At 35.4% G+C, this 13109-nt stretch overlaps 1 protein-coding gene across 3 annotated transcripts in view; it reads right to left on the bottom strand.

Annotated features, from left to right (window-relative positions):
- LZTS2 (leucine zipper tumor suppressor 2) overlaps nucleotides 1-13109 on the bottom strand; it is a 378469-nt gene that overhangs the window by 22596 nt on the left and 342764 nt on the right. The gene's annotated exons all lie outside the window — the stretch shown is intronic.

The following is a 13109-nucleotide window of genomic DNA, read 5'->3' as shown; positions in this document are numbered from 1 at the left end:
TCTCTGAGAATCGGATGTACAGAAAGGAGATTTTTATGAGTCCAGGCAATGTGCTTATTATTTCAGGGAGACGAATGATAAAGCATCTTGCACTCCAACAGAAATCAACAGCAGGAGCTATAAAATCCTTATAATATTTCCGCTCTACCACTTAAATTTAGATTGTTAGTTCTTAGGTACTATTGGCTGACATGGAAATACCCAAGTATACATAGTGATGTCATGCAAGGTGTTAACTGGCCCTCTGCACATGAAGCCTGTATTTAGATGTTAGAGTATATGTAGATACTGCTGGCTCCTGGGATCTGTGTCACAAGACATAAATACAAAAGCAGGAGAAGTGGACCGAGCGCTACACCCAGGGCCTTAAGCTTACTAACTATATAGCCTCCTAGTAGGCTAACAATACAAAAGTTAAAATGGGGAGAGAGTAAGCGCTAAAAAGCTTAAAAGGCTAGTAAAAGGTACATTTTAATACATATAAAAATTTACAAATGGCAATCAGACGCATGGATCCATGTCTGACTTAACAAAAAAAATATATATATAATAAACAAATCTAAAAATATCTAAAAATATCCAATGGAGTATAGCATGTGACGCTGACTTAGTGAGCCAGTGATGAGGAGTTAGAAGGACATGTACATTCAATAATATAAACAACCTAAGTGAGTGATTGAGTGCACACAATAGCTTTCAACAAAGAAAAATAGCATTCACAAAAAAGAAAAATAGCATTCACAAAAAATAGTGTTCACAAACACGCCAATTTTTGTGAACACTATTTTTTGTGAATGCTATTTTTCTTTGTTGAAAGCTATTGTGTGCACTCAATCACTCACTTAGGTTGTTTATATTATTGAATGTACATGTCCTTCTAACTCCTCATCACTGGCTCACTAAGTCAGCGTCACATGCTATACTCCATTGGATATTTTTAGATATTTTTAGATTTGTTTATTATATATATATTTTTTTTGTTAAGTCAGACATGGATCCATGCGTCTGATTGCCATTTGTAAATTTTTATATGTATTAAAATGTACCTTTTACTAGCCTTTTAAGCTTTTTAGCGCTTACTCTCTCCCCATCATAAATACAAAAGCACGTTGCTCTCTAACTAACAAGCTTCCAACATTAAAGGGAAAGTAAAGTCAAAATAAAGTTTTCATGACTCAGATAGAACATAAACTATTAAACAACTACTTCTGTTGGCTAAATTTATATTTTCTCTTGGTATCCTTAATTGAAAAGCACACTACTGGGAGCCAGCTGCTGATTTGTGGCTGCGCATATATGCCTCTTGTCATTGGCTGATGTGTTCAGCTAGCTCCCAGTAGTGTACTGCTGTTCTTTCAACAAAGGTTACCAAGAGAATGAAGCAAATTTGATAACAGAAGTACATTGGAAACCTGTTTAAGCCATATGCTCTATCTGTATCATGAAAGACAATTTTTGGGTTTCAAGTCCCTTTAATCCTTTAGTAGCATAACTGGGTAGGATTTAGGCGCCAATTGCATAAGGTAAAACAAACTTTTGTTTCGCAAATTCAGAATTTCTGATAACAACCCATAAAAAGCTAGAGATAGTTGTCCAGGGATAATAACCAAACTAAGGGAACACCAACAGGTTGAGATTTAAAGGGACAAATTAAAAACTGAATCCCTTATAAAATGTTAAGGAGACATTAAAGGGACAGTATACACCATTTTTTATATAGCTGCCTCTAATAGACATTACTATAAAGAATAATATGCACAGATATTGATATACAAATCCAGTATAAAACCGTTTAAAAACTTACTTAGAATCTCCCAGTTTAGCTCTGTTAAAAAGGTTTTCAGGAAAACCCACTGAAAGTGGGTGTATAGCAAAAAAAACGGACACCTCCCCCCTCCCCTGCATATGAAAAGACTCTTTACACAAACAGGAACGAGCTGGAGTAGGAATACATCAGTATACTTTAAAACTTTGGGGCTTGGTTAGGAGTCTGAAAATCAGCGCAATGTTAGTTAAATAAGCAAAACTATATTAAAAAAAAAAATAATAATAATCTGTATAGGCTATATAAATGGATCATCTACAAAACATTTATGCAAAGAAAAAGCTAGTGTATAATGTCCCTTTAATGTCATTTTGTATATATAAATAATAGAATTTAAAATTGGCCTTTAGTTAGTTGACTGCATTTTCTTTGATTGTTGTAGTAGATCTTGCTGTAAATTAGAATGTGCACTGCTGTAAGCAATCACTGTGTAGAATGTAGCTGGGTCAGACAACCTGTAAAATGTTTTAAAGGATATTAAATTTAATTCCACAAAACATGCTTAATTATACATAGTAAAAAAACTACTTTGTAAATGTACTTTCATTATAAGATTTTCCTGATGTATAGAGTGCATCCTACAGGAAGCAGAATTCAGACCCTAAAATCATTTTACACAGTGATTGCTTGACCGTGTAGGTGCTTGTGTGTATCTGTGTAACCTAATTTGCCAAGTATATGAGTGAAGATAATACAAAAGAAGCTATGTCACTTGACTAGAAAACAGTGCAAATGTTGCTAACAAAACCTAGAAATGCAATTAAAGGGATATGAAACCACAAAATGTTTTTTTTTTATTCAGACAGAGCATGCAATTTAAAAAAAGTTTCCAATCAAATGTTCTTAGTTCTTATGGTATTCTTTGTTGAAGAGATACGTAGTTAGGTGTCTGGAAAACTACAAGTCAGGAAATAGTGTTGCAAATTAGTGCAAATGAATAATATTCTTGCAAAACTGATCTCCATATAATACTCCACACGTGCAACCTCCTGAGCTCACATCCCTGTTTTTCAACAAAAAATACCAAGAGAACGAAGATAATTTGATAACAGAAGTAAACTAGAAAGTTATTTAAAATGGCATGCTCTGTCTGAATCACAAAAGAACATTTTTGGGTTTCATGTCCCTTTCATTACTGATATATTCAATGTTTAAATATAAACAAAAATAATACTTCATTATCCCTTTAAGTAGAGAAATGTCACTAGTATTTTAAAAGCAAAACCAAGCAAAAAAAATGAATGTCTTCTGCAATATTATTATATTTAAAAGTAAAACATTGTTAAAAGCATTGTTGCTAAACTGCTGCCATCTAGTGGTCCAGACATGCACCCTCCTACCTAGGTAAGTTCTTCAAGAAAGGATAAGATAAAGTAAATTGGATTTTGTTTTAAATGTATTTATTTATCTGAATCAGGAAATAAAATAATTTGAGTTTCATGAATCTCTACTGAGGCTCCAGGTGAGATTGCTTGTTCTGAGTGGAAATAACATCCATGGTAATTATTTTTTTTTATGAATTTTTGACTAAAACACGTTTTATCTTTTTTAAATGTATTACTTAAAGGTACAGTCTACACCAGAATATTTATTGTTTAAAAATATAGATAATCCCTTTATTACACATTCCATAGTTTTGTATAACCAACAATTATATTAATACACTTTTTACCTCTGTGATAACCTTGTATCTAAAGCCTCTGCATACCGCCCCCTTATTTCAGTTCTTTTGACAGACTTGCATTGTAGCCAATCAGTGCTGGCTCATAGGAATTCCATGTGCGTGAGCACAGTGTTATCTATATAAAACACATGAACTAAGACCCTCTAATGGTGAAAAACTGTCAAAATTCCCTGAGCTAAGAGGTCGTCAAGGGCTTAGAAATTAGCATATGAACCTCCTAGATTTAGCTTTTAACTAAGAATATCAAGAGAACAAAGCAAAATTGGTAATAGAAGTAAATTGGAAAATTGTTTAAAATGTCATTCCCTATCTGAATAATGAAAGTTTGTTTTGGACTAGACTGACCCTTTAAAATTTAAATTTTAGTGTTTTTTTGTGGAACAAAATAATCCTTTTCTCCTCTAATTTCTATTAATGAAAGTCATGTCAACAACTATCAGCTATTTCAATGCTGTCATGTATTAAGAATTACTGCTTCAGATTGATTCAGTTCTCATTGCTGGTTTAGTAGCCATGGCTCTTAAAATTTGATCCTGGCTCTTAAAGGGAGAGTAAACACCTTGAGATTTTTTTTATATAAAATCTTTAATAATGTGAAGTGAAACAGTTTTGCAATATGATATCAATAGTTCATTATCCCCCTTTCCATGTGATTTATCTAAGAAAATGTAGGACCTTCTAATGATCTTGAAATACCCCCTACTGGCTTCTCAAGGCTAACACTGCTACACATCTTTCCTTAAATAGACATTCCAGTCAAAATTGAAATGCACATAAATAACTTGCATTGTTAAATAGAAACATATTTACAATATACATATATTAGCAAAAATGCATATACTAAAAGTTGATCACTATTTTAGTGTCAACATTTTTCTCTGCACGTGCATGTGAAGCATTGCTAGATATTGTCAGTGCACCAGCCTTTTAAAGGAACAGTCTACTCCAGAATTTGTATTGTTTAAAAAGATAGATAATCACTTTATTACCCATTCCCCAGTTTTGTACAACCATCACGTTTATATTAATATACTTTTTACATCTGTGATTACCTTGTATCTAAGCCTCTGCAGACTGCCCCCTTATTTCAGGTCTTTTGAAAGACTTGCATTTTAGCCAATCAGTGCTGACTCATAATAACTCCATGGGAGTGAGCAAAATGGTATCTATATGTCCCACATGAACTAGCAGTGTATAGCTGTCAGACTTGTGCGCAGCGGAAACATTTGAGTTTCGGACCGATTCAGATTTTTTTAATTTCATTCTCGGATTGATTCGAATTCGGATACATTTGAATGTATTTGGTTCAGATTAAATTCGTAAATTTAGAAGTTCGGTATGTGTTAGGTGGGATGTGCTGTGTATTAGACTAGTATTATGTACTGTATATTAGGTGTAACCATCTGAATCAACATAAGTACCAACCTCACAGGTACCAGCTACACAATATGCACAGAGCTAGCAGAAGTATATAACCTAATACAGGTAGCCCTCAGTTTACGCCGGGGTTAGGTTCCAGAAGTAATGGTTGTAAATCGAAACAGTTGTAAATTGAAACACAGTTTATAATGTAAGTCAATGGGAAGTGAGGGAGATAGGTTCTAGGCCCCTCTCAAAATTGTAACACCTAATACATTATTTTTAAAGCTTTGAAATTAAGACTTTAAATGCGAAACAGCATTATAAACCTTATAAAATAATCACACAACACAGAATATATAATTAAACTAAGTTAAATTAACAAAAACATTTGCTAAACAGCATTATACACCTAATAAAATAATCACACAACACAGACTTCACTTGCATTTTACTGCAAACCGTTCTTTCTATTCATTCCAATCTGGACTGATTTATAGACAGGAAGATCTTGTTCCTTTGAAATCTGCTCAATTGCTCAGGTCTGGTTAAACTGATTAATTTCAGCTTGCTTGGTTTTGCTGCAACACAAGCGGACAGCTCCACCTACTGGCTATTTTAATAAATGCAAGGTTGTTATTCTGAAACGGTGTAAATTGAATCGTTGTAAAACGAAGGCCACCTGTATACAGTACATAATACTAGTGTAATACACAGCACATCCCACCTAAGTACCAGCTACATAATGCACAGAGCTAGCAGAGTAATATAACCTAATATACTGTAAAATATTAGTGTAATTGTGATTAGTCCATGGCCATTCGAATGTAACAAATAAATCCAAATTAATTTGGATTTATTCGTTACAAATGCATTCAAATTAGTTTAGTTTCGTTGCTAAAGAAATTTGGAAATTCGAATCGATCCGAAGCTCCAAATTTGACAAATTTGTCCGAATTTCGAATCGGAACGAAATGCACATGTTTAATAGCTGTGAAAAAATGTCAATAAAATGCACAGTCCCTGCTCAGAGCACCAGTGAGGGCTTGTATTATATCACCAGTTAACATATTGAGACATCAAGACATAAGCACCAAGTGCAGTGTTTAAAATGCTGGTGCACGGCACATACTAAAATACTCTCACAAAACAGCTACAGCTTTTACTAAAATAATTTTTGTAATACATGTATATTGCAAAAACAATTCTATTCAAAAAGTAAAATGCACCCTTGGCAATTCCAATTTTGGCTGGAATGTCCCTTTAACTGGCTTAAACAGATACGTGTAAAAAAAATAATGCACTTTATACTTTCATCATGCCCACAGCTACCCTTTGAAAACGTTTCTGTAAAAAAAATAAAAATAGATATTACTTTGTTTTCATTTTTTATAACTACATATAATTGTAAACTACTTGATTTTGAACCATCATATCTGAGAATAATTTTACAATGGAAACTGTAGCTTTATTTTGTCAAATGAATACATTTAGCACTGATTATCCACCTTTTACAAACATGTGACTGCTCAGAATCTTAGGGAGGGAGGTGAAGTAAACAAAAGCTTACATAAATTGCCTAAAAGTATTAACACAATCCTCCCTGTGAGAAAGTAAAATAAGCACATTTTTTAGATGTATTTTACAACAAAAAGCAGCAAAATAAATAATGAATGTATATTGCAATAATGTTGCATTTGCAATAATTTAACATTTTATGTGTTGTTAAAATGTCAAGTTTAATGGTCCTTTAAAGGGGTACTAAACCAAAATTGTTTCTTTAATGATTCAGATAGATCATGCAATTTTAAGCAACTTTCTAATTTACTCCTATTATCAATTTTTCTTCGTTCTCTTGCTATCTTTATTTAAAAAGCAGGAATATAAAGCTTAGGAGCCGACCCATTTTTGGTTCAGAAGCTGGTTTATGCTTGCTTATTAGTTTGCTAAATGTAGCTACTAATAAACAAGCGCTATCCAGGGTTCTGAACCTAAAATGGGCTGGCTCCTAAACTTTACATTCATGCTTTTATTTTTTTAGATAGCAAGGGAACAAAGAAAATTTGATAATAGAAGTAAATTATAAAGTTGCTTAAAATTGCATGCTCTATCTGAATAATGAAAGTTAATTTTGATCTGAGTGTATCTTTAAAGGGACACTGAACCCAAATTTTTTCTTTCGTGATTCAGATAGTGCATGAAATTTTAAGCAACTTTCTAATTTACTCCTATTATCAAATTTTCTTCATTCTCTTGGTATCTTTATTTGAAATGCAAGAATGTAAGTTTAGATGCTGGCCCATTTTTGGTGAACAACCTGGGTTGTTCTTGCTGAATCTTTGGTGGATAAATTCATCCACCAATAAAAAAGTGCTGTCCAGAGTTCTGAATCCAAAAAAAGCTTAGATGTCTTCTTTTTTCAAATAAAGATAGCAAGAGAACGAAGAAAAATTGATAATAGGAGTAAATTAAAGTGCTCTATCTGAATCACAAAAGAAAAAATTTGGTTTCAGTGTCTCTTTAAGTGTATGGATTTTCCTACATACACCCCAATGTAAAATTATTCAATGGCTGCTGAAAAAAATGTATCCCAGACTAAGTGCTCTGCATGGCTCCTAACAGCCAAATAAATGTGTCAACCCTAGTGACACATAGAGGCAACACTTGTCAAAAAAACAGAAAGGTAAAACATTATCTAATTATTTAGGCAGTTATTAAAAGACTAAAAGAAAATGTTTGTTATTTACAGTCTCTACATAAATGTAAAGAATGACAGGTAAAATATGATTCTCTTATAACAAATGGCAATTTAAGCCTTTTTTTCCCACCCTTTTACACATCACCTGCAAACCCGCACAGCACAAAGCATATGATCTGCAGCTTAGAGATGTCAGCGGGCAACATAACTCGTCAGCTTAAAGGATTCTAGCCTGAACTTAGATGCCTCAGCATGTGGAGGTCTTTTAACTATTTCCTTCCTGGAGAGAGCAGTAACAACTTACATTCAACAATAGGTTTCAGACATAACAGGCATACAAGTAGTTAATGGATACAAGGAGAAAAATAAATACAAGAGTAAAATAACAACTATCACCAAATCTTTTCTGCTGTGATATTATATACACACATTCATTCATACATTATATATATATAACACACACACAATAATGTGTATTCAGAATAGCCGGTCAGTATATTACAGCAGTCAAATCTCTACATACAGTAATTTTAAGTGACATTGACAATTATAGTCAATGTTTAATTTAAGAAAGATCAATATGTACAGTATTTAAGTATTTATCTTTTTTATTTATTTATTTTTTGCAAAGTTTTGCTGAGCTGTATAAACCTTTTTTCCCTCTTTCTCTTGAGAGACTTATGGAGGCCTGTGTTCCTCCATTAACGGAGTGTGGGGGATTGTTCCTATCAGCCAGTGATTTAGCTGTGGACAAACACACATTTACTGTTAGTTTATCAATACTTTACTAAAAACCCCTAATGCCCGGGTGCAAGTGGTTAGATCGGAACGAAGTTACGATGTAAACACTTGCTAGAAAAATGAAATCACGTGATTTCAAGGCCGGGATTGGATCATGGGGGAATGCCTACGTTGCTAGCTACGCCACCAGTCTGGGGTTCCATTTTGTCAAAGGAGGAGGCTGCAGGACGCTATATAGGTGGGCCATTCCATGCCGTCCTAACAGCGTCTAGGAGTTAATATTTTTTCAGGTACAAAAATAGATTAACATGCTGTTTCATATGCATTACAGGTTTTTTTCTGTCTAAATATCCAATCCAATATCCATGTGAAGGGCAATTGCACAAACGCATGTGGAACGAGAAGAAAACAAAGGTAACTCTTAAAGGGACAGGAAACCCTAAACATTTTCTTTCATGAAATGGATAGAACATACAATTTTAAACAACTTTCCAATTTACTTCTATTATCAAATTATCAAATACTTCATTGCTACTTCATTGCTATCCATTGCTGAAGGAACAGCATTGCACTACTGGCAGGTAGCTGAACACATCTAGTTAGCCAATCACAAGAGACAAATGTGTGCAGGCACCAATCAGCTGCTACCTCCCACTAGTGCAGGATATGTGCATATTCTTTTTTTTTTTTTTTTTTTTTTTTTTTTTTAATTTTTTATTGAGGGAGCAACAGATACAAAAGCAAAATTCTGTTTGCTCAATATAACATAAATCAGGAGTTGATACAAAGATGTGCAATAACATGCATTACATTGTACATAACAAATCAGGTTAACAACGAAGTTGAAAAGTATAGTACATACATAACGGTTGGAGAGCAAACATCAACTTCCCCCCTTTTTTCACCTCAGGAATAGCTGCGGCCACTTTTGGACCCCAATGCTCTTTAAGTATCAATCAGAGGGTTTTTGAGAGAGATAGACCACTTTTGGGCCTATACTGAACATAGACCTTCGCACAACTGCCAGGACCCTGGGTAGGTCCAGAAAACTGGAATAAAGATGAAGGTGTACACAACGATTAAGGAGATAAGGATTAATAACATTTGATGTGTAGATAGCTCGCACACTGCTAGAGAAACATCAAAATGGGAGGCACAAGAACCGTGGGCAGTACATCAGGGCTCAAGACTAATAGTACTGTTATATCTGCTGAAGGGGCAGCAAAGTAGTAATCATGGGGCCTGTAGTAATTTTTAAGTTTCAGGCTTTCAATACATTTTGTTTACATCTAAATCTATTATAGCCAGTTACAATCTCTGCTACCCTAACGGTTGCTTGTGCTTACATGAAGGTAGTTATATTACAATCGTGCGAACAGACTGGACTGTGAACATTCAAGCACATACAAGGAGGTACAGTAGGTCCTGCCATGTTATGGTCCGGAGAGACTTCTTACACTGGTATGTGGACAAACTACAATGATGGCTCTACGGGAAGGACAAAAGCTACAAAACTCTGCCAGCAAATTAAATGTGCAGGATAAATAGTTTTATCCCTAACTCCATAGTGTGGGGGGGGGGGGAAGGAAGAGGGGGGGAGAAGGAGGGGGGGGCGAGTGAAAACTAATAATAATGTCCTCTTTATTGGACCTAGTACCCAGTCAAACCTATGTTTTCTGCATATGCCCTCATTAACAAGTAACATACAACCTATATATATTAGTGGTGAGAGTAAAAAATTGTCTAAACAACATTACAGATACACCTATCCTGGATGGGGTTAACATGAACTATGAAGATGCTCCATACCTATCAGTGGTACTATGTTTTACACAAAGCTCTACAATTCAATATCACTACATTTGACCAGTAATGCAATAGGGTATATAAACACTTACACAAATACATTGTTCACTTTTAAATGGCTGAGTGTCGCATAGTGTAAAATTATTCCTAAGAAAGCGCCCTAAGGGTCAATACTGCTATAACAGTGCCTCACTGATAGAAAAAATACATGGTACTTAGCCTAAAAGGTGTCTAGGAATATTTTAAGTATCATAAACCTTTATATATTTTCATTAGTACTCTTGGAGAGAAACTTGTATATCAAAGACATTTTCACTAAGCCAGTTATTGGTTAATGATTATTTACTCTTGTGATCCCCAGAGTGCTTTACCCCTAAACTGTCTCACTTTTCGTCTTTTCTGGCAGACTTTGCACCCCTTCTACAGTGATATCTCTCTATATTTGCTTGCAAGGTCTATGTTACAAATATATGGGTTGGTTAATAACAGGCCATGCGTTCTCATGAGTGCAACAACACCTTACGCCTTGTGGTCAGTGTGACAAGAGATAATGCCCACAGGGCACACTAGGCAATGCTCAGTTTGACTAACGCTGGATAAAACTATTTACATATAGCGGTTGTGTTTCTGTGTTTTAGGATGGGGGAAGTAGTTGCCAGGTCTGCAATGTTACAGGAAAATTGTAATCCCAAGGGAAATTACAGAAGAAGTGGTTCCTTGTCCCGTTGGCTGAGGCAGAGGTTACAACGCTAAAGCAAACCCAGGGCTTCATAGGAAGATATATGTAATAGTCAGTGCCCCAGCACCAGTTTGTTGTACTAGTATAGTTACCAGGCATCAGTGTTAATAATCTCAATGTCCTGTAAGCTTAAATCCCCACCGACTAGTGAGCTAACTTGCATGGGATGGCAGGTCTAGGGTAAGGACCATGCGGTGAGCAGGACTGTGGGTTTGTCAAGTAGCAAGGGAGTGTGTCAGGAGATATATAGAAGCCCGAGGCACTCCTCAGATGGGTATCCGGCAAAGTGCCTTCATTAATACTCTGTAGTAAGGAGGGAACCTCTGGGTAGAGGGCACAGAGCAGTATCATCTCACGCAGTGACAATAATATCGCTCAGCCATACACAGTTCTAGCTTGTAGAGGCGGCTTACCCCACTTGCATGCGAGAAAACCCGTCAACATTCAAACGGGACCAGACAGACCGGGTGACCTCAGGAGGGCACTGGCTCTCAGACCGGAGCATCCGGAGACTTTTGCATTGCTCCCAGCAGGGCACATACCGGCCTTTTGATTCTGCAAAGGGGGAGCAGAATTCCTCTCCTGGGTCCGCCCCCGACGGCATCAGTAATGGAGTACCCGGCCAGGGATCTGTAGGTGCCGCGCTATCTTGTGGCTCCAGTACCGTTCCGTGATCTACAACAGGAGTAGCGCTGCTTAGACGTGCTGCTTGAATTTTGACCGTAAAAGCGTCAAGCCTGTCACAGAGTTTCCTCCCATGTTCTTCCAACAGGCCTTTAATACTGGCATATAGGTCTTGGGCTTCCATGTCGGTAGCAGCACACTCGTCTCCAAGATGGCGGGTCAGCGTGTGGCGGGGAGCTGCACTTCAGATCTTCATCTCAAAAATACTTAATTAGCCACCGAGTCTTTATCCACATGTCTCAGGGATCTTCCAATGTTATTGCCCCTCAGGAACTAGTAAATTGGAGGGAATATAACTATTCTACGTTCCATGTTATAAAGTTTTATTAGGAGCTCCAGCTCAGTGCGTCTTGCATCTTTGGCGGTTAGCTCCGCCCCCCGTGCATATTCTTTTTCAACAATAAAAAAAGCACATTTTAAAATAGAACTGAATTTAAAGATATCTTAAAATTACTTGATGTATCTGAATCATGCAAGTTTAATTTTGACTTTATCCCTTTAAATATGATAGGACATGTTTTATTCTATAAAATAATACCACTGGTATTATCGCTGGTTATTCAGGTTATAAAGCTGGTTCTACTGCTTAAAAAGGGTCATTCCATATGAAATTAACACATTTTGTTTAAAAAAAAAAAAAAAATTGCCTCACCATTTTTGATTTTTCAGAAAATTGGGTAGTGCTTTTTATCTAAATATGACTAAACAAACATTCATTTCTACATATTTAGGCCTTCAAAATTCTTATTTTTATCCTAAGGTACTCTCCCATGGGTTGTATGTGTGGAAGAAAAATCAGCTTGTTACTCTCAGTCCTTCAGTATTAAAAAAATAGGTCAATTTGGGACCAATTTTAAAAATCTAAAATATATTGAATTAGGTAGCTCTTTATATACCCTTTGAAGGAAAACAGAACAGGTAATGAATGAGATTTCCAAAGACACCATATGGAGCTGTATTATAAGCCAGTATATATAAAAAAAATGATGGGCAATCCAAAAATGCCCTGAAAAGGCGATTTTATGTTACCCTTACAACAAGTAATTACCTATATCTCATGACAACATTTAAAAAAAAATCTAAATATGTTGTGTTTTGCTCAAGAAGGATGATGGAAAGCACTACACAATTTTCAGAAAAATAAACAAATAGTGAGGCAACCTGCATTTATATATTTGACATGGAATTACCCAAAATGCATTTATTATATTTAATTAATCCAAGTTATTCAAAAACACACAAATAAACAGAAAATGTAAAGACAAGAGAAGAAAGATATTACATCATTTATTTGTGTTTAGGCCAAAGTACCATGGTCACCTTACTGCATGCTGTACCTTATAATTAAAAATTGTACACAGCAGATCCAAATCTTTATGGCAGAAAAAAAAACATAGGTCCATCAAGTTTGCTCATATTTTCAATAAAATGTAAGCTTAAGGCACATTAAACTCTAAATGCACTTCATAAGTATAGTATTGAGGTAATTCCCCACTTTCTTCTAGTCAATGAGGCTCTGCCTAATGGTAAATCCGGCCCTGGCCATGTTCAAATCCACCTTTCACTGCATTCC

This window comes from Bombina bombina, chromosome 9 (assembly GCF_027579735.1).
Source record: "Bombina bombina isolate aBomBom1 chromosome 9, aBomBom1.pri, whole genome shotgun sequence".
In the NCBI taxonomy this organism is placed as follows: domain Eukaryota; kingdom Metazoa; phylum Chordata; class Amphibia; order Anura; family Bombinatoridae; genus Bombina; species Bombina bombina.
The sequence above is the reverse complement of the archived record's forward strand: the minus strand, read 5'-3'. Positions and strand labels throughout refer to the sequence as shown.